The 23757-nt window shown below is 45.6% G+C and overlaps 1 protein-coding gene across 2 annotated transcripts in view; it reads right to left on the reverse strand.

Moving 5' to 3' along the window:
* Positions 1-19841, reverse strand: part of LOC126187701 (uncharacterized) — a 248975-nt gene extending 229134 nt beyond the window's left edge. For both annotated transcript variants that reach the window (XR_007537778.1, XM_049928943.1), the window contains exon 1: positions 19708-19841. The gene's annotated coding sequence lies outside the window, so the exon portion shown is untranslated. The remainder of the gene's footprint in view (positions 1-19707) is intronic.
* Positions 19842-23757: the final 3916 nt, after the last annotated feature.

Consider the following 23757-nt stretch of genomic DNA (forward strand, 5'->3'; position numbering starts at 1 on the left):
ACTGCACGACACAAAGCTTCACGTCTCGCCTGGGCCCGTCAACATCGACACTGGGCTGTTAATAACTGGAAACGTGGTGCCTGATCAGACGAGTGTCGTTTCAAATTACATCGAGCGAATGGATGTGTACGGGTATAAAGAAAACATCATGAATCCATGGACCCTGCAGGAGACTGTTCATGCTGGTGAAGGCTCTGTAGTGGGGTGGGGTATGTGCTGTTGCAGTGATAGTCTGGATACGACTCTGACAGGTGACACGTACGTAAGCATCATGTCCTGCACCCATTCATGTCGACGGCGCATTCCGGCGGACTTGGGCAATTCCAGAAGGACAATGCGACACCCCACACGAACGAAATTGCTACAGAGTGGCTCCAGGAACACTCTTCTGAGATTAAACACTTCCGCTGGCCATCAAATTCCTCAGACATGAACATTATTGCACATGTCTGGGATGCGTTGACGACTCAGATATCACGAGTATTTAGTGTGGATTCTGTTCATAATACACAGTTTTTCAAGTTCAAGCATCTGCGTTCTAACTACAGTAGAGCGCAATTCTGGAGAGTGACAAAGTGAACCGTTGATGATTTTTCTAAGCTGTGAAGGGCAGCAGGAGATTTTATGTGTTCCCTCTTCTGTTTACACGGTTGCACAATCTGCTCTTTGATGGAAAGCCAGAAGGCGAATCGGTACGAAATAAAGTACGAGACCGATGTGTATCCCGACAACAGCGAAGTGATGCAGACTCTCTGGATCAGTCACAAGAGAACTCATGTGGGCAGAGAGAGAGATTTTTGACTGTAAACGGGTTGGTTCGTTGGTTTGGGGACAGAAGACCAAACAGCGAGGTAATCGGTTCCATCGGATTAGGAAAGGATGGGGAAGAAAATCGGCATTTGCCTGAAGCGATTTAGGGAAATTACGGAAAATCTAAATCAGGATGGCAGCACGCGGGTTTGAACCGTCGTCCTCCCGAATGCGTTGTAAACGGGTTACGAAGACTGTAGAAATTATTTATTTCACTATTTCAATTTTGGGCCATTTTCAAGTGGTACTCCAAAAGATTTTGCTTCAGCACATTTTTTTTTGTCTCACTTTAAAATCCTCCGACAGGTGTACATCTCATCGTGAAAAATTGGACTTTATGCTGTAGATATGCAGTAACATCAGACGAATGTGAAGCCCTGTAAGTCGTGAAACGGCCCAGAGGCTGAAAATGAAATAGTGAAATAAGTAATTTCTACGCCCAACGGTGAACACGATGTCCTTAAAACGTTCTACGTGATTGTGAGCCCCGACCATGAGAAGTTAATGGGTGACAAAGCGTTTTTTTTCCCCTGTTCTGCCGCCCACCCCTACATTACAGGTGCACCTTTCCTGCACACTAGCACTAACCTGTACCGAGGCTTCATGACATCTTATCCGTACAACGAACTCCGAGATATCACACGCGGGGCTCATATATATATATATATATATATATATATATATATATATATATATATATATATATATATGGTGAGTCACCTAACGTTACCGCTGGATATATTTCGTAAACCACATCAAATACTGACGAACCGATTCCACAGACCGAACGTGAGGAGAGGGGCTAGTGTAATTGTTTAATACAAACCATACAAAAATTCACGGAAGTATGTTTTTTAACACAAACCTACGTTTTTTTACAATGGAACCACGTTAGTTTTGTTAGCACATCTGAACATATAAACAAATACGTAATCAGAGCCGTTTGTTGCATTGTAAAATGTTAAATACATCCGGAGATATTGTAACCTAAAGTTGACGCTTGAGTACCACTCCTCCGCTGTTCGATCGTGTGTATCGGAGAGCACTGCAACATACATCGCGTTTCCACAGAATGATCTGCCAACGTTGCTCGAAAATGTCCCGCTGGAAACGCGTCGACGTATGTGGTATCAGCATGATGGTGCACCTACACATTCCGCAATTAACACTAGGCTGACCCTTGACAGGATGTTCGACGGGCGTTTCATAGAACGTGGAGGACGCATAAATTGGCCAGCCCGTTCACCTGATGTTACACTTCTGGACTTCTTTCTGTTGGGTGCGTTAAAGGAGAATGTGTACCGTGATGTGCCTACAACCCCAGAGGATATGAAACAACGTATTGTGGCAGCCTGCGGCGACATTACACCAGATGTAGTGCGGCGTGTACGACATTCATTACGCCAGAGATTGCAATTGTGTGCAGGAAATGATGGCCACCACATTGAACATCTATTGGCCTGACATGTCAGGACACACTCTATTCCACTCCGTTATTGAAAACGGAAACCACGTGTGTACATGTACCTCACCCCTCATGGTAATGTACATGTGCGTCTGTGAAAAAGATCAATAAAAAGGTGTTAGCATGTGGACGCAATGTGCTGTTCCAGTCTCTTCTGTACCGAGGTCCATCACCGTTCCCTACGTAATTCGGTGCTCTCCGATACACACGATCGAACAGCGGAGGAGTGGTACTCAAGCGTCAACTTTAGGTTACAATATCTCCGGATGTAATTAACATTTTACAATGCAACAAACGGCACTGATTACGTATTTGTTTATATGTTCAGATGTGCTAACAAAACTAACGGGGTTCCATTTAAAAAAACATAGGTTTGTGTTAAAAATATACTTAAGTACATTTTTGTATGGTTTGTATTAAACAATTACACTAGCCTCTCTCCTCACGTTCGGTCTGTGGAATCGGTTCGCCAGTATTTGATGTGGTTTACGAAATATATCCAGCGGTAACGTTAGATGACTCACCCTATATATATATATATATATATATATATATATACTCCTGGAAATTGAAATAAGAACACCGTGAATTCATTGTCCCAGGAAGGGGAAACTTTATTGACACATTCCTGGGGTCAGATACATCACATGATCACACTGACAGAACCACAGGCACATAGACACAGGCAACAGAGCATGCACAATGTCGGCACTAGTACAGTGTATATCCACCTTTCGCAGCAATGCAGGCTGCTATTCTCCCATGGAGACGATCGTAGAGATGCTGGATGTAGTCCTGTGGAACGGCTTGCCATGCCATTTCCACCTGGCGCCTCAGTTGGACCAGCGTTCGTGCTGGACGTGCAGACCGCGTGAGACGACGCTTCATCCAGTCCCAAACATGCTCAATGGGGGACAGATCCGGAGATCTTGCTGGCCAGGGTAGTTGACTTACACCTTCTAGAGCACTTTGGGTGGCACGGGATACATGCGGACGTGCATTGTCCTGTTGGAACAGCAAGTTCCCTTGCCGGTCTAGGAATAGTAGAACGATGGGTTCGATGACGCTTTGGATGTACCGTGCACTATTCAGTGTCCCCTCGACGATCACCAGTGGTGTACGGCCAGTGTAGGAGATCGCTCCCCACACCATGATGCCGGGTGTTGGCCCTGTGTGCCTCGGTCGTATGCAGTCCTGATTGTGGCGCTCACCTGCACGGCGCCAAACACGCATACGACCATCATTGGCAACAAGGCAGAGGCGACTCTCATCGCTGAAGACGACACGTTTCCATTCGTCCCTCCATTCACGCCTGTCGCGACACCACTGGAGGCGGGCTGCACGATGTTGGGGCGTGAGCGGAAGACGGCCTAACGGTGTGCGGGACCGTAGCCCAGCTTCATGGAGACGGTTGCGAATGGTCCTCGCCGATACCCCAGGAGCAACAGTGTCCCTAATTTGCTGGGAAGTGGCGGTGCGGTCCCCCACGGCACTGCGTAGGATCCTACGGTCTTGGCGTGCATCCGTGCGTCGCTGCGGTCCGGTCCCAGGTCGACGGGCACGTGCACCTTCCGCCGACCACTGCCGACAACATCGATGTACTGTGGAGACCTCACGCCCCACGTGTTGAGCAATTCGGCGGTACGTCCACCCGGCCTCCCGCATGCCCACTATACGCCCTCGCTCAAAGTCCGTCAACTGCACATACGGTTGACGTCCACGCTGTCGCGGCATGCTACCAGTGTTAAAGACTGCGATGGAGCTCCGTATGCCACGGCAAACTGGCTGACACTGACGGCGGCGGTGCACAAATGCTGCGCAGCTAGCGCCATTCGACGGCCAACACCGCGGTTCCTGGTGTGTCCGCTGTGCCGTGCGTGTTATCATTGCTTGTACAGCCCTCTCGCAGTGTCCGGAGCAAGTATGGTGGGTCTGACACACCGGTGTCAATGTGTTCTTTTTTCGATTTCCAGGAGTGTATATATATATTTATATATATGGTGAGTCACCTAACGTTACCGCTGGATATATTTCGTAAACCACATCAATACTGACGAAACGATTCCACAGACCGAACGTGAGGAGAGGGGCTAGTGTAATTGTTTAATACAAACCATACAAAAATTAACGGAAGTATGTTTTTTAACACAAACCTACGTTTTTTTTAAATGGAACCACGTTAGTTTTGTTAGCACATCTGAACATATAAACAAACACGTAATCAGAGCCGTTTGTTGCATTGTAAAATGTTAAATACATCCCGAGATATTGTAACCTAAAGTTGACGCTTGAGTACCACTCCTCGCTGTTCGATCGTGCGTATCGGAGAGCACTGCAACATACATCGCGTTTCTACAGAATGATCTGCCAACGTTGCTCGAAAATGTCCCGCTGGAAACGCGTCGACGTATATATATATATATACACTTGAGATTCAGACAGCCATAGTTTTATAAGACTACCTCTTCCTGGTGCGGATACGCTTGCGTCTTGTGCACTGGCACTGAAACAGAAATTTTGTAAAGTTGTGTTTATTTTGCGACAGAACAGTATAAATAGGTGACAGCAAAGTAGGAACAATGTAAAGAATACGGAACGTAAATAACTGCAATATGCATGACTGTAGACGAAAATATTCTTCGTCTCTTCTAACTTAAAAGATTTCCAAACACATTTCGACAACTGGTTAATGTGCTCACTATGGGGTGTGACCACCTCTGGCAGCAATACAGGCCTGACAACGACGGAGCATGCTGTGAATAACGTTACCAATGTCGTGTTAAGGCAATAACGTTACCATTCTTCCTGCGGTGCTGCCCGCAGGTCTTGGAGAGTGGTTGGTGGGTGCTGACGTGATGCAGCCCGCCTCCCTGGTGCACTCCAGACGTGCTCCATGGTATTCAGATCTGAAGAGCGGGCAGGTCATGCCATGCGTGCAGTATCTTCCGTTTCCAGGAAAACATCAGCCACTCGTGCTCGGAGGTCGAGCATTATCGTCCATCAGTACGAAATCTGGGCGCACAGCACGTCGCAACAACCGCACACGAGATCCCAAGACCTCGTCACGATACCTGACACCAGTTAACCAGGGGCGGGCAGGAATTCTGCACGTGTGCAGTGCACATGCACGTGTGCAGTTAACAGGTGTTCTGCGTGCACACAGGGGCAAGCTGGCCACCCGCTTCTCACCCCTCCCCACCATACCGTCTCTCCGCTTCTTCCCCTGTAATGCGTTTTGTTTCCTGGCCTGCTTTATTAAATGAAGGAATAAGGTTAGTAGGAGTGCTTGACAGGAATCATGGTTTGAAAGAGTACCTATTACCTACGATGCGTTTTGTTTAATTATCACAGGCGGAGTTTACAATACGTTTAATGTCTGGAACAAAATTTCTACATACAGACAAACGCAAACAGTTACGTAAATTTTCATTACTGATGTTTGCTCTTAACCGAGACTTATTAATTTTCATAACAGAAAAAAATCTCTCACAATAGTATGTCGAGCCCAACATTGACTATGTTCATGACTTCACGATGGAGACGAGGAAACTCTTGCTGTGGAAAGTCGCGATAAAGATCTATTACGCGTCTTGCCAAAAGGAACTTGTCTCTCAGACGAGAATTACACTGTAGATCTATTAATTCCATTTGCAAACTGAGATGAATATCATTTACAGAAACCAGATTCTCTCGAGAACTATTCAAAACCTTGGGATAGGTAAGATATATTCCCAAATCGCTTGAGAAATTCCTCTTTTATTGCACTAAGAACGGCAACATACTGAAATTTATTATAATGGCGTTCAATATTAAACTTCCGCTGACCAGCCAGAATACTGTCACATATTATACATTTCCAATTTTCACGTTTTTCCACAGAGAACAAATGATTCTCCCATTCCTTTTTAAAAGATAGCAAATCTCCAATTCTCCGTTTCCTTGATTCACTCTGCATTTTCCGGTTATTGAAATACAACGTTCACTACGTAGTGGTCGCTTCGCTTCAACGTCCGCAGCTTAGCCTTGTACTACACTGCCGCAACCTGCAGGCTGTCGGCACTGTCCCGTTCGACGATTGCACGCGAGCAGCACACGTGCAGCGCTGTGTGCTCATGAGCCGCGTACAACGTTTGCCCGCCCCTGAGTTAAACCTTTCCGATTCACCAGTAAAATTTCATGAAGAGACGTTCGAGTGACCAACATAATCCCTGCCCACACCATTAGCGATCCTCCTCGATATCGGTCTCTTTCCGGGGATGTTCATGTCTTGAAATCATGTTCGACATTCCCTCCAGATACGTATCCGTCGAGAACCAGTCTCCGGACCAAATCGAGACTCATCTGTGAAAATAACATTGCCCCACTGTTCGACTGTCCAGGTGGAATGCTGACTGCTCCACTCCACACGTTCGCTTCTGTGAAGACGCGTCAGGGCCACACCTACAGCAGGTCTCAGACAATAAGGTCACTTTCTCGAAGCCTTCTCTACACCGTTTGCCTCGATACAGCCTGTCCAATGGATGCTGCGAGATCAGATGCCGGTTGCTGCGCGGTACTAAGGCAGTTAATTCCATAAATTATCTGGGAGTAGGCATTAGGAGTGATTTAAAATGGAATGACAATATAAAGTTGATCGGCGGTAAAGAAGATGCCATACTGAGATTCATTGGAAGAATCCTAAAGAAATGCAATCCGAAAACAAAGGAAGTAGGTTACAGTACCCTTGGTCGCCCACTGTTTGAATATTGCTCACCAGTATGGGATCCGTACCAGATAGGGTCGATAGAAGAGATTGAGAAGATCCAACGGAGAGCAGCGCGCTTCGTTACACGATCATTTAGTAATCGCGAAAGCGTTACGGAGATGATTGATAATGTAGTGGACTGGCAAGACAACCCCGAAAGGCACGCGTTTAGGCTCACGCAGGCTGGCGTGAGGTCTGGAAAAATGACAAGGAATTATAGTAGCCAAAAATAGTACATAGCTTCTGGAATACTTAACTTTAATTCATAATTGGTGAACATCGGTCTGACGGTACAGGCATCCATAGATAAATAACAAATGTGAATGGCGCCTTGCTAGGTCGTAGCAAATGACGTAGCTGAAGGCTATGCTAACTATCGTCTCGGCAAATGAGAGCGTATTTGTCAGTGTAGCTTCTCTAGCAAAGTCGTTTGTCCAACTGGGGCGAGTGCTAGGACGTCTCACTAGACCTGCCGTGTGGCGGCGCTCGGTCTGCAATCACTGACAGTGGCGACACGCGGGTCCGACGTATACTACCGGACCGCGGCCGATTTAAAGGCTACCACCTAGCAAGTGTGGTGTCTGGCGGTGACACCACAGATAAAGTCCAGTGGAAGACTCTGCAAGAGAGACGCTCAGTAGCTCGGTACGGGCTTTTGTTGAAGCTTCGAGAACATACCTTCACCGAGGAGTCAAGCAGTATATTGCTCCCTCCTACGTATATCTCGCGAAGAGACCATGAGGATAAAATCAGAGAGATTAGAGCCCACACAGAGGCATACCGACAATCTTTCTTTCCACGAACAATACGAGACTGGAACAGAAGGGAGAACCGATAGAGGTACTCAAAGTACCCTCCGCCACACACCGTCAGGTGGCTTGCGGAGTATGGATGTAGATGTACCGTCGCGCCCTTAGAGCAAAATAGCGGTCCTCTCTTTCCGATGTCACGTGCTGGGCCCTGTCCGATGTCTCGTGCTGGGCCCTGCCTTGGTCTTCGTGATACAGTTTCGCTCTCTATAAACTGTCGCCACATCCAAGAAACAACAGAATGATTCACGTTAAGCCATTGCACCACATGAGCCTGCGACTGTCCTGCTTCGATTCTTCCCATTGACCTCCACCGCAGAGAGCCTGGTAGGCGTCTTCTCTGTGTCATACTGCACTGTCTGTGACTCTATACGCAGCAGTTGTGGATGCGGGGCTACCCGACAAAAACTACTCCGTTTGACAGATGCTCTGACGTCATCTTTGGCGTGGTTTTAACCGTCGACTGAAATGCTGTCTTCTGTACAGGCTACGATCGTAATGTATCTGAAGTTAAAATCTTCTGGGCTATTAGGCCGCGTCATGTTTCTTCTAAAATGTTCAGAGTTTCGACCCCACTGCTGGGATCTTCCTCAGGATCTCAAAACGTCGAACATTTTAGAAGAAACATGACGCGGCCTAATAACCCAGAAGATTTTAACTTCAGTGACAACGGCTACGAAAGCCTGCAGACTTACGTACGGCATCTGTTGACGGTTTGTATGGTTAAATCGTGAATTAGACACAGGACGGAGAAATAGCGGTTTGTCGCTTTAATTTTGTGCACCAGTGTATATGGCTATGAGATAGAGCCATTCTCGTTACGGCAAGTGAGTCAATGCAACAACATTGTATTGAGCATATATTGCGCTTGTTGTTGTATTTGTTATTACTTTGAATTGATCAGCAACGAAACAATGAAAAAGAATGGCGTTATTGTTGTGAGCATTGCGACACTGGACTGTGAGTCCATGTTTTGAATTTACATCTCACAAAACGCATTATTGAAACATGTACGCTTTATTTCAATCTGTCGAACTCAACAAACGAACGAACAATCAAAGTAGTGAGGAGAATTAAACAAGATACGGGTAGTTCTCGACGAGGGCGAGAGAGCAAAGTACTATTCGTGCAGCCGAAGTTGACACTGTGCTCGATGGCTGATGGGAGGGGACCAGCAAATCACGTTACGTACTGGAGACCTCGCTGCGGCCCCTCGCTCACGCACCTCACGTCGCGCCGGGTATTGTTGGCTCCGAGAGGAGGCTCTGTGTACTCGGCGGCTCGCCAATGCATTCTCCTCACACAAAGGAGTAGCATGCTGATTGTGAGTCGACCCATAAAAAGTGGGACGGTGTCTCTATCACAGAAGAGTCGTGGTTTAGCCTGAAGAATAATGATCACCATCTGTCGAACCCTTATGACATCCTACAACCCTGACTACTAAATGCAAAGCTACTGATACCGTGGCACCGGATTTTCTCACCTAGGACGACTTCGTTGACAGATGAAAACCTCTCGTGTTTCCAGCATTGTTAAAATACAGCGACACTTCGAGGGCTGTCAAACTCATTATCTTTGATATTTGAACACTGCCTCCCGGCTAGAAACCCCAGAGTTTTTCATCTACAGTGTGCACCAGGAAAGTCTGCATTCACACACACCACTGAACGTGTTTCCTACGGATACTGCGACGGCGGCGGACTATAGCAATGACACCCCGCGACGGTATGTGGGCCTTTTACGTTGTACTTATGGACCTGGTTTCCAAATGACTGACTGTTATACACAAACAAATAGGGATGGCCTAATATACGAGCACTTGCAATATGAGAACATGACATGTCTGATGCAACACGTCAAAAGCATTTTTTGTTCTTGTATTTCTTTCCTGAACAGCATCCGGAAAATTCGAACAGATGACGAAGTATATTGTATAGTAGGGTGACTAAGTACAAAAACAATCTAATTGATGTTATTTATTACATTCCCTAGTAAAACATGACAATCCGTGACATTATTTCAGCTTCGCCCTGAAGGAGTCTAAAATAATGTAAATAAACCGAGGAAAAAGTTGAACGGACATCTTTTCCTTTAGTAAAAGTTATTTATTCCAGATTATGCACTATATTATTCATTGAGCTGCGCTAACGAAAACCAGTCAGTTGTTAGCATTGTCAGTTTTCTTCCTTACTCGAAACAAATATCAAATGGCAAAGTCTCTTCTTTACTGCTGACACTATGAAAGAGCACTGTAATTACTGCGTGGTTTTAAAAACGAAATGACTGTTCTCAAGGTGACATAAAGTCGATCGCGCTCTTAGTTAATGCAGTTTGTCTACAGTCAAAATAGTCAGTTGACCTTTCGCCAGAATTGTGTTCGGAAACAATCACAAATGTAAATCAAGTTCCTTCTAGGCGAGTCTAAACGTGACATCATTCGAGAACGAGGCCAACAGCAACGCGCTCGGGGTAATATTTCTTGCGAGATAATGCTGTCATTAAAGATTAAGAGTGTACAATGAACTTTCAGGGAATTACATAAGAGGAGAAACCCTTGCAGAAGTGCAAATGAACAATGAACCACCATACTGCACAGAACAATATCCGTCTCTCCACGACGAGGTGACTCCTGACTTGGTATGCCGTAGCCGTAGCTATAGCTGACACGCTCATTCATCGTAGAATCGACGGGAAATATTTGTAATTATGTCAATATATTCGTGGAAGATGTGTGCAGTGTCAAACAACCGTGGGAAGTTTGTTAATTTTCCTGATTACGATGGTAGTGTATCTGAGAAGAAAGTAGAGAATGCGTGAAAAGCCGCCTAAAACGCACGCAGAAATTTTCTAGAACAACTCGTCAGTTTAGTTAATATTGTGCGTGGATTTGGTTTGGTTCTTCCACGTATCCAAGTTTCGTATTCATATCAACGATTTACGCAACTACTAGTGCAGTGAGATTTGACTTTGCGATAGGCAGTTCTGGTGGTGAAAGAAAGGTTAATCACTAGCACGAGAGCAAGTAAAAACATCTCAGTCCGGGATCGAAACAATGAAAAAGTGGCTTTTTTAATACTGTTACAGCTTGCGTAATAGCGCGCCAGAAATATTCGTCTGCAGAATAGTTTATTTGCTTGCCCGATGTGCAGATTTTGTTGAAATACATAAACTGAAATACCATACCATTATAAAATACTTCATTTTGACGGCTTACAGCCAATAGCAATTCAATAAACGTTTATGTAGGTTTATAACGAATCAGTTCCTTTATTTCCAACAGTTACGGAGTAGGCAGCTCAATTCAACGTGCTCTCTTCGAGACCATCGGCTCACTTGAAAACATCGAAAAATAGTGAATTACAGCGAAACCTCTCGAGGAGACCATTCCTTTAGGCCGATCCCCTCTCTAAACGATCGTATTTTTAAGGAACGGAAATAAACTTTCATAATACCACAATGCATCTTTATCCCCTTAAGATGACCACTCTTTTTCCCGACCGGCTTCCACTCTTTAACTAACATATCTGCCCTTTTAGACGACCCCAAACAATCAAAGAAGACGGATTTTCAATACCGTGTAACTGTAGAGTTTCTCGCTGACAATGTAACACAACAATCTCCAAAATTTCATTGTCATTTGTACTTCTAACAGCTAATAGATCTGATTTTTCCGCTGAAGCGAACAGTCATGGCTACTTCAAACAAAAGAAAACTTGTTGTTCTTTCACTAGAATTTCTGTTATTACAAAGAGCGAAAAAGGAAAATCTTAGCATCAGTGAGCAAGTGAGTTTAATTGTGGAAAAAGTCTATACAGAGTACAATTGCAAATTGCGGCAGGTGTGTTAAGGAATGGGAAGGAAACGCCAACAAAAATTCAAAGAAAAGACGGTGGCCACCGTTTGAAGACGTTAATAAGGCTGTTTTAGAGTGGTTTAATAGAGCACTTGCCAAAGGTTCTCTACTAGTGAACCAATGTCACAAGAAAAAGCTCTTAAACTTGCTTCTGATCTTGGAATTCCTCATTTCAGTGCAAGCAGAGGCTGGTTGGACCGATTTCGTTTTCGACACAGTATTGTTTCCGGAACAGTCTGTGGAGAAAGAGCAGAAGTTAATGAAGGTGTTGTATCCCACTGGAAGTCGAGACTTAGTGTAATAACAAGTGACATTAACAACATGGATGAAACTGGTCTATTTTTTAAAGCTATTCCAGACAAAACACTAACTGTGACGGGTGATCAGTGCAAAGGCGGCAAAATGATGAAAACAAGATTAAAGATAGGTCTTTGTGCTAATGTGTGATGTGAAAAAGAAGAACCACTAGTGATATATGTAGCAAAACGGTGAATCAAAAACAATGGCATTCCCTTGCTTAGTGTCTCTTGGCATGCAAATAAAAATGCATGCAAGACGTGTGACGTTTTCGTTCTTGGCTAACTTAAATTCAAAAATGAGAATTCAGAAACGTAAAATCCTACTTTCCGTCGATAATGCACCATGTCATTACAGCGAAGAGTTATCAAATGTGGAAGTAAAATTTTTTCCTGCCCACACAAAATCGTGTTTCAGCCTCTTGGCCAAGAAGTGATCAGGTCTTTTAAATTAAATTAGAAGCTTCTGCGTTGCGAAAATGTACAACACCACATCCGTGTATGACCTTGCTAAGACTGTGACTGTAGGTGACGCTTCAGCTGGATTTAAAGTGCGCGGAATGAAGTGAAGAACGAAACAATTAGAAATTGCTTAATTAATTTTGGTTTTCAGACTTCACAAAATGTGGACGCTGGAGAAGAAGAAGGTGGCGGTGAATCAATAAACATATTCAGTCACCTCTGTGATGCTGCCAGTGTTGAATTGCACATTTCTGCACTGAACGAAGAAATTGAATGCTTCAATAGGGTGACAATTGGGAAGATGTCGTTGCGGAAATGAAACGAGGTCCTCAGTGCAGTTACAACCAAATCAGTGATAGTGACGAAGACGCAATTCCTGTAGAAGTAAACACATTAGGTGCTACCTTACATAGTATTGCTAGACACAAGTCCCTTGCTTCTGAGCTTTCCAGCCAGAAAGTGATGTACGTTCTGAGGTGGAAAAGGAATGTGAGAATGTGATTGTAAACAAACATATGATAAAATTTGTGCAGGTGTCAATTACTTAAAAGATTAGGTACGTACTGTATTATTATTACGGTTATTAATACGTTATGAGAGCTTGTTCTTCACTGTAGAAGTTGTTGTCATTAATTCTGTTTAAATGATTACGTTAACCATCGCATTTTACCTTGATCGCCCTTTTAGAAGACTACCCCTCCAGACGACCATTTTCTCACAAAAATTCAAGTGGTATGCTTAAAGAGTTTCACTGTATATTACTGTGGGAAGCGTGACAGGAATATGAAACAGCTTACGCTACAGCCAGATCATAAGAAAGAGTGCGGTGCATTTATTCAGAAGAGTTAACTATGAAAGCGCTATGGGCGAAATTGGCGTCGTACTTACCGACTGGTGAACAAAAGAATGTTTTCAGTTATGGTTGAGCTGTTTACAAAATAATATAACGGATACGATAAGCCAGCGTGTTCCTGGGAACGAGACGAGGGTCTGCCACGTAAGGCTATAAACGAAGTAGTAGTCGGAGTTTCTGGCGGAGGCAACAGAAAAAAGACCAAGCAGCTCTCATTTACTGGAGAAACTAAGACCAGTGTTTTGTACAAAACGGATTCTTGTCATTGGGTACCCCGCAAAGATGAAAACAACATACGTCCGGCCCTACACTGTATTTTGTGAGCCAACAGGGTTAAAAATACGTGACACGGGATCTGTATTGAGAGTGAAAAGGAAACCTCTTTAATTAAGACAGTGAATCTGCGCGAAAACGTGTTCTGGCTGCTGGAAAATTATGGAATGCGGAATAGGAATTGTTGGAACATTTGTTCACCAGATAGGACACTCTCTAATCATCATACTACTGCTAATGTAATCTAACATGTTATAAAAATAAATTTTTAAAAAACGTAGGACTCAAATGCATTGAGTTAGAAACTCCTCTTCCTCGTTTTTCTTCTTTTTCTGCACGTAGACAATTATTAGGCACTTGCCATTTTGAAGATGTGTCTTTTTACCGGTCTTCTTCTTCCTTAATGTATTTATCTTAAGATGTTGCTAGATGAGCTTCTACTGTTCCGACTGCTGATGTGTACATTTTATTCTGCTTTAATTGGTTCGTGCTGACAAGTCAGTAGACGCTCAGTTTCTTCCTAATGTCGTAATTTCTAATTCTGACCAATCTATTACATCTTTTCTCCATTCTGAGAAATTTAATTTCTGTTGCCTCAATTTTAGTCTCTTGCTCTTTTATTTATGTCTCGCTATTCACTTACCTTTAATGTTGAAAGTCACGGTCTTACTAAATGTGAGCCGTCTCTCTCTCTCCGTGTTTTGTTTTTCAGGCTCCTGTTTGTTGCTACATTTAAGTTGAAAACTAAGGCAAGTTTTCCTACGTAAGATTTCACCTTTTACTGCTTGAGACATTCTCCAGGGCTATGGAGGTAGTTGTTTGATTCTCCGACAGTAATATATCGATCTTGTTCCAAATATGAGGCGATAAGTTATTACTGAGAAAAATGTGCACAGTATCTCGACAAGGTAGTGCTTCTTGTTTCGGATGGAAATAAAAAATTCAAGAAGGAGCGTGGACTTCTCAAACGAAAAATAGAGTGAAGGAAGGTGAAAGGTATAGGCTACATTTTTAGACACAACGTCTTACAGGTTAATCTGTTTAAAGGCAAGATATTCTGGTAAAGGTCTAGAGATCTCCCAAGAAACATTTGCATTGGGGGACACCAAGAGAGAAACAAAGTTCAAGAATTATGTATAGATCAAAACAGTAGCAATTGTTCGTGTGAAATGGCTGCTTCGACAATGAGTAGCTTTCAGGAGATGAAAGAATTCTATTCGGAAGTCCGACAAAAAGTAGAAGAAAGACCGGCATCAGCAGTAGTAGTGAGACGCGATGGGAACTTTTGAGCTGGTGGGATGTGAGCGGCAGGCAGTGAAGGTAGGAGGAACTCCGTACTCGCGGCATAACAGGTGAGTCCTCTGCCTCCGCCGCGTTGCCACACGGCCCCACTTTCTACGCACACACACGTCGCACGCCGCGGGGCGTCAGCCACGCACGCATTCCCCCTCACCAGGGCTTCCAGCGCCGTTCTCATCATGTTGTCTTTTAGTGGTATCTCAGTTTCAGTTCTTCTTAGAATGTACCACATACATATGCTTCATACAGCAAATAAAATTCATTCTCGGTTCGAGATATCTAAACATTCATTTCAGAAAATGATACTAAGCGCCGGCCGAAGTGGCCGAGCGGTTCTAGGCGCTTCAGTCTGGAACCGCGCGACCGCTACGGTCGCAGGTTCCAATCGTGCCTCGGGCATGGATGTATGTGATGTCCTTAGGTTAGTTAGGTTTGAGTAGTTCTAAGTTCTAGGGGACTGATGACCTCAGAAGTTAAGTCCCATCGAGCTCAGAGCCATTTGAACCATTTTGATACCAAGCACAGTAGTAATTCCTATACGCTGTCCAGTCACATCAATGTGACCACATGCCAAATCCTGAGTAACCACTTTTTGCACAAAGGACGAGCAGGAAGAGAGTGAGTGAATACCTGGAAGGTACCGGCTGGGATGTCGACTCTAGTGCCGTGCACAATTTTACTCCGTTTCGCGGTTGAGGATCCATTGCGCGAACGTGGCCGTGCGGTTAAAGGCGCTGCAGTCTGGAACCGCAAGACCGCTACGGTCGCAGGTTCGAGTCCTGCCTCGGGCATGGATGTTTGTGATGTCATTAGGTTAGTTAGGTTTAACTAGTTCTAAGTTCTAGGGGACTAATGACCTCAGCAGTTGAGTCCCATAGTGCTCAGAGCCATTTGAACCATTGCGCGAACAGCCTGGTCGAAGTTGTACCACATAGTCTCGATTGGGTTTAAATCCGTGGGTAAACTCACCTCGCTCTTTCGAGCCACGCACGCACACTGCCATCTGCGTGACACTTGCATTGTCCTGCTGGTACGGGCCATCGTACTGCAAGAGTGGTGGACCTTGTCCTCAAGGATGGATGCATACTTCTCTTGATCCAGCGTGCCTTCCAGAATGACGGGGAATATTTTTATTTATTTTATATTTACGTATTGCGGCTCGAAGAGACCCAGGGAATACCGCCAAATCATTCCGCTGACCTATAACGCTCCGTCCTCCGGCCTGGACCGTCCCGACGACTGTTGCAGGGCGTCAACGGCAAAGGCGATCTGATCGAAGGAACATAATACGTGATTTATTTGAAGGGGCCAACTGTTGCCACTAAGTTGACGTCCAATTGCGATATTGGCGTACAAATTTCAGCTTCCTTCGCAGACAAACAGCGGTCAGCATGCTGCAGAGGCCCACGTGCAGCATCGTTCGCTGAACAGTCGTTGCCGGCCGGAGTGGCCGAGCGATTCTAGGCGCTACAGTCTGGAACCGCGCGACCGCTACGGTCGCAGGTTCGAATCCTGCCTCGGGCATGGATGTGTGTGATGTCCTTAGGTTAGTTAGGTTTAAGTAGTTCTAAGTTCTAGGGGACTGATGACCTCAGATGTTAAGTTCCATAGTGCTCAGAGCCGTTTGAACCATTTGAACAATCATTGAGGAGAGACTGTCGGCAGCCCCTCGGTTCATCCGGGCAGTGAGTTGCTCGACAGTTCCACGTCTATTCGCCCGTGGCCATCTCGTTCACCCCTGTCATCTGTGGCCCATGATGGACCACAGTTGCCTCGGCGCTGGTTTTGGATACCGCCATCTTGCTGTCATGCACAGTGTATGTACTTTAACCACGGCAGCACGCGAACAGGCAACAAATTTAACAGATTCGGAAATGTTTCCAGCCTTGGTCCATAAGCAAATGATCGTCCCATACTGACATGAGATAAGTCGCTGCGTTTCCGCACTACGACAATGATTGCACTGTTTTCGGCTACCTCCGAACACGATTTTTATACCCTGCAATGGCGCTGCTGCCACATGCCATCTGTGAGTGCGTATTGCACGTTGACGTCGAACATAGGTGGTGGCCACGTTGATGTGACTGGACTGTGTAATTTAACAATGGAAACATTTTCGCCTCCAGACATGTACTTTATAGTTAGTTTTCTCAATGGAATGATTATTTTATTTGATAGCTCGCGAAAGGGAGATTATCTTAATACAAAATGTCTAAGTTATTGCCGTGAAACTTCTCCAAGAAAAGCAACTGTGCTAATGTGGAGCTGAAGTTTGTTGAGGTAGCGTAAGTTCAACGTTGTCAGGGTGTGTTGACAAGGAAGTGGAGCTCAAACATCGCTGTGTCAACAGACATCGACTTCACGTCAAGTTCTATTTTTTAATATATTTTATTTACTCATTTATTTGAGAAAACTTTCATTGAGAGTCGAAAACGGCCTTGCCATAGTGCTAACAGCGGTTCCCGTGAGATCACCAAAGTTAAGCGCTGTCGGCCTTGGCTAGGACTCGAATGCGTCTCCGTCCAGGTCTGGCGAGTGCGGTTGGCAAGCGGGCTGCACTCAGCACTTGCGAGGCCAGTTGAGAAGCTACTGAACTGAGAAGGAGCGACACGGGTCACGAAAACTGAAACGGCGGGGAGAGCGGTGTGCTGACCATGTGCCGTTCCGTATCCGCATCCGCTGATGTCTCAGGTCCAAGGATGACACGGCGTCCGGTCGGTGCAGTTGGGCCTTCGAGGCCTGTTCGGACGGTGTTTTTTCTTTCATTGACAACTGGTATAACAGAGTATTCCACTTTTCACGAGATACGAAATGCCGTTAGGAGGTGCATCGTTTCCTGTAGCTGATCTCGTACCCCTGAAGAAAAATACTGGCCCCTTTGTGTATTACCGTTTGCTGAAACCCTCGTTTAGATGTATCGAACTGATTCTGAAATTGGAAGCGCGTTACAAGTTGGGGAATAAGCTGTGTGCAATACGTGTTTGAGGAGAAATTTGCGATTTTTGCAGTTACAAAGTGACTAACACGCCGCTGATAATAAAAATGATATAGGAGTAATTTGGTGCTTCACGTAAAAGGAAGGAAAGAAGAGCAGGGTTTAATGTCCTTTCGTCAAGGAGATTATAAGAGACTGGGAACAAGCTCGGACTGGGGATGAATGAGGAAGGAAACAGGCCACGTCTTCCTCCAAGGCAAACAGACCGGCACTGGCCTTACGCGTTTTAGAGAAACTGCGGAATACCTACTTGCGCCAAATAATGCCTAACCCCCGTATTCTGCAGACAAAGCACCGAAAGGCATCTTCCTCATTCCTCGTAAGCAGAAACCATTGCGAGGCAGGCGTTTCCAGAATAAGGACGATGTGATTTTCTACGTGGAACGTTTCTTGAAAACCAGAATGCAGACTCGTACGATCAGGGTTCGCGTCAAGTCATCATTCGTCGGGAAAACATGTGTCTCATTGTAGGGTGTTGTTGTTGTTGTTGTTGTGGTCTTCAGGCCAGAGACTGGTTTGATGCAGCACTCCATCCTACTCTATCCTGTGCAAACTTCTTCGTCTCCCAGTACCTACTGCAACCTACATCCTTCTGAATCGGCTTAGTGTATTCATCTCTTGGTCTCGCTCTACGATTTTTGCCGTCCACGCTGCCCTGCAGTACTAAATTGGTGATGCCTTGATGTCGCCGAACATGTCCTACCAACCGATCCCTTCTTCTAGTCAAGTTATGCCACAAACTCCTCTTCTCCCCAATCCTATTCAGTACCCCCTTATTAGTTATGTGATCTACCCATCTAATCTTCAGCATTCTTCTGTAGCACCGCATTTCGAAAGGTTCTATTCTCTTCTTGTCCAAACTATTTATCGTCTACGTTTCACTTCCACACATGGCTACACTCCATACAAATACTTTCAGAAACGACTTCCTGACATTTAAATCTATACTCGATGTTAAGAAATTTCTCTCCTTCAGCAACTCTTTGCTTGCCATTGCCAGTCTACATTTTATATCTTCTCTACTTCGACCATCATCAGTTATTTTGCTCCCCAAATAGCAAAACTCTTTTACTACTTTAAGTGTCTCATTTCCTAATCTGATTCCCTCAGCATCACCCGACTTAATTCGACTACATTCCATTATTCTCGTTTTGCTTTTGTTGATGTTCATCTTATACCCTCCTTTGAAGACACTGTCCATTCCGTTCAACTGCTCTTCCAAGTCCTTTGCTATCTCTGACAGAATTACAATGTCATCGGCGAACCTTAAAGTTTTTATTTCTTCTCCCTGGATTTTAATTCCTACTCCTAATTTTTCTTTTGTTTCCTTTACTGCTTGCTCAATATACAGATTGAATAAAATCGGGGAGAGGCTACAATCCTGTCTCACTCCCTTCCCAACCACTGCTTCCCTTTCATGCCCCTCGACTCTTATAACTGCCATCTGGTTTCTGTACGAATTGTAAATAGCCTTTCGCTCCCTGTATTTTACCCCTACCACCTTCAGAATTTGAAAGAGAGTATTCCAGTCAACATTGTCAAAAGCTTTCTCTAAGTCTACAAATGCTAGAAACGAGGTTTACCTTTCCTTAATCTAGCTTCTAAGATAAGTCGTAGGGTCAGTATTGCCTCAAGTGTTCAAACATTTCTACGGAATCCAAACTGATTTTCCCCGAGGTGATACGTAGAGGAAAATTAACACCAAGTTCGGTGACGGCAGTTGGACGTTTTCGAGGTGATAGTGAAAGCAGCCCTAGTACACAGTAGCTAAGTCCACGTACACACCGTGCCGGCAGTGACGCAGCTGGGAGCTAGGCTGCAGAGAGTAGTACGCTAAGCGACACTCACCTACAGGCGGCCGGGCCGGCGTCTGCGCTGCGGCGCGTGTCAGCGGGGCAGCGGCGGCGCCATGGCGGCCGTCGCTCCGGCTCTGGCTGTGGCTTGGCTGTGGCTGGGAGCCGCACACCTGTGGCAGAAGGCACGCGCCGCGTCACTGGCGAGCTGTCGTGTGCGGCGGCGGCAGCAGCAGCTGCAGCAGCTGGGGGCAGCGGCGCAGGTACCCGCCCGCCGCCAGCGCACAGCTGCACGCGGCGGCCAGCAGGTGCATTCAACCAGCTCACAGGCGTACGTACATACCGCATTCAACCAACTCAACAGGCATACGTAACTAGGGAACTCGGCCTATTCTTGGCATTCGTACATAGCGCAGCAGGTGCATTCAACCAGCTCACAGGCGTACGTACATACCGCATTCAACCAACTCAACAAGCATACGTAACTAGGGAACTCGGCCTATTCTTGGCATTCGTACATAGCGCAGCAGGTGCGTTCAACCAGCTCACAGGCGTACGTACATACCCCATTCAACCAGCTCAACAGGCATACGTAACTAGGGAACTCGGCCTATTCTTGGCATTCGTACATAGCGCAGCAGGTGCATTCAACCAGCTCACAGGCGTACGTACATACTGCATTCAACCAAGTCAAGAGGCATACTGAACTTTGGAACTCAACTTATTCTAGAGGCATTCGTATATAGTGCACCCAACGAACTCAAGAGGCATATGTAAATACTGCTTTCAAGGAGCTCAGAACAAAGCGCAAACAGGACATTCAACCGATTTGACAGGCATTCGTAATTAGTGCATTCAGCCAATTGCAGAGGCATATGTAAAAAGGGCAAGCCGAACGAGGTGGAGCAGTGGCTAGCACACTGGACTCGCATTCGGGAAGACGACGGTTCAAGCCTGCGTCCGGCCATCCTGATTTAGGTTTTCCGTTATTTCACTAAATCGCTTCAGGCAAATTCCGGTATGTTTTCTTTGAAACGGCACGACTGACTTCCTTCCCCACCCATCTCTAATCCGATGGGACCGATCTGTTTGCTCCCCTGCCCCATATCAACCAACCAGCCTAAATAGGGCAACCAAACAACTCAAGAGGCATACATACATAAACAGGGCAACCAACCAACTCTATGGGTATACCTAAATAGTGAGTTCAGCCACTCACGAGACATATTAAGAGGATGAGTCAAATGAAAACCTTAAATTTGGCCGGCTGCGGTGGCCGAGCGGTTCTAGGCGCTTCAGTCCGGAACCACGCGGCTGCTACGGTCGCAGGTTCGAATCCTGCCTCGGGCATGGATGTCTGTGATATCCTTAGGTTAGTTAGCTTTAAGTAGTACTAAGTTCTAGGGGACTGATGACCTCAGAAGTTAAGTCCCATAGTGCTCAGAGCCATTTGAACCTTAAATTTCTAATAACAAATCGAAATTTCGCACCGTTATCCTGTAAATTGGTAAGCATGCTACAAACAGCGTGCAGAATGGCCTGTAGGTGGCAACATAGTGCAGATGCACACATACCGTCGCAGTATCAGTATAAAGATGGCCGCCCCACTCACGACTTGAACCAGGGAAGAACAGCGTTCTGTTATTCGGTTTTTGCGTAGTAAAGGTGTGAAACCTATTGAAATTCATCGACGAATGAAGGTTCAATACGGTGATGCGTATTTGTCACAGGAGCAAGTCTACGAATGGAGTAGGAAGTTCGCAAATGGTGTGACTTCAGTGGAAGATGCTCCTCGTCCAGGTCCGGCACAACGAGTTGTGACTCCGCAGAACATTGTGGCAGTTGAAGCCATAGTGAAGGAAAACTGCCGAGTGACACTGAATGACATTGCAGCATGTTTACATATTAGCCATGGATCAGGACACCACATTGTGCATGATGTGCTCCAGTTTCACAAAGTTTTTGCAAGATGGGTGCCACGGCAGCTGGCTCCTGAAGTGAGTAAACGACGTGTTGACGCTTGTGAAGGACTTCTGCGGCGCTTTGAACGAGAAGGTGATGGCTTCCTTGCAAGAATCGTTACTGGGGACGAAACCTGGGTTCACTTCCACCAACTGGAAACGAAGAGAGCGAGGAAGGAATGGCGCCATTCCTCATCACCAAAACCAAAGAAGTTCCGAACAGAACCATCAGCACGGAAGATAATGCTGACTCTCTTTTGGGACGAAAAAGGCGTCATTTTGGAGGATTACATGCCTATACGGAACACTGTCACCAGTGCATCATACACAGATCTCCTAAAAAATCATCTGCGGCCTGAAATAAAATCAGAGCGACATGGATTGCTGTGAGCAGGTGTCCTTTTGCAACGTGACAATGTAAGGCCCCACACTGCCCGTACAACAGTTGCAACAATCACAGACCTGCATTTTGAGTGTCTCCCTCATGCACCATACTCACGAGACCTCGGCCCAAGTGATTTCCATATGTTTGGACCTCTCAAAGACGCAATGGGAGGAAAGAAGTTCCGTTCTGATGAAGAGGTACGCCAGGCGGTGCATGAGTGGTTGCGCGGACTACCAAAAGAATTTTTTTTCTAAAGGAATTTACGCACTTTGTAAAATGGTTCAAATGACTCTGAGCACTATGGGACTCAACTGCTGTGGTCATAAGTCCCCTAGAACTTAGAAGTACTTAAACCTAACTAACCTAAGGACATCACACACATCCATGCCCGAGGCAGGATTCGAACCTGCGACCGTAGCGGTCGTGCGGTTCCAGACTGTAGCGCCTTTAACCTCTCGGCCACCGGAGTTTGTAAGCGCCGGAGGACTTGCATTGTCCGGAACCGCGGGACTGCTACGGTCGCAGGTTCGAATCCTGCGTCGGGCATGGGTGTGTGTGATGTCCTTAGGTTAGTTAGGTTTAAGTAGTTCTAAGTTCTAGGGGACTTATGACCTAAGATGTTGAGTCCCATAGTGCTCAGAGCCATTTGAACCATTTTTTTGACTTGCATTGAGCGTGTGGGAGATTATGTTGAAAAGTGATACAGCTTTGTAACGCTTCTGCACAATAAATAATATTTAAAAAGATATTTAAGGTTTTCCATTGACCCACCCTCGTACATAGTACATTCAACCAACTCAACAGGGATACGTAAATAGTGAATTCCACCAACTAAAAGCATATGTAACTAATAGACAATCATTTCGCAGTAACAACCGCAATATACGCTGAGGTTTCAGAAGTCATGGAATACCAATAGGCACAAATATAGATGGCGGTAGTGTCGCATGCACAAGGTATGAAAGGGCAGCGAGTTGGCGGGGCTGTCATTTGAACTTAAGTGGCTCAAGTGAAAAGGTTTGCTACGTGTTTATGGCCGCACGACGGGAATAAACAGAGTTGGAACGCGGAATGATAGTTGGAGGTAGACGCACGGGACGCGTGAAAAGCGTGCCGTGAATACCACTTTCAGGTATTACCTCACAACGGCTAACGCAGTGGCCGACGGTCTTCACTTATTGATCAAGACCAGCCGCGATTGCGTAGAGTTGTCGGTGCTGACAGACAAGCGACGCTGCGTGAAATAACCGCAGAAATCAATGCGGGATGTACGACGAACGTATCTGTTAGGACAGTGCGGTGAAGTCTGGCGTTAATCCGCTGTCGCAGCAGACGACCGACGCGAGTGCCTTTGGTAATAGTACAGGGTCATTACAAATGATTGAAGCGATTTCACAGCTCTACAATAACTTTATTATTTGAGATATTTTCACAATGCTTTGCACACACATACAAAAACTCAAAAAGTTTTTTTAGGCATTCACAAGTGTTCGATATGTACCCCTTTAGTGCTTCGGCTGACATCAAGCCGATAATCCAGTTCCTCCCACACTCGGCGCAGCATGTCCCCATCAATGAGTTCGAAAGCATCGTTGATGCGAGCTCGCAGTTCTGGCACGTTTCTTGGTAGAGGAGGTTTAAACACTGAATCTTTCACATAACCCCACAGAAAGAAATCACATGGGGTTAAGTCGGGAGAGCGTGGAGGCCATGACATGAATTGTTGATCATGATCTCCACCACGACCGATCCATCGGTT

Source organism: Schistocerca cancellata, chromosome 5 (genome assembly GCF_023864275.1).
Source record: "Schistocerca cancellata isolate TAMUIC-IGC-003103 chromosome 5, iqSchCanc2.1, whole genome shotgun sequence".
Lineage (NCBI taxonomy): Eukaryota > Metazoa > Arthropoda > Insecta > Orthoptera > Acrididae > Schistocerca > Schistocerca cancellata.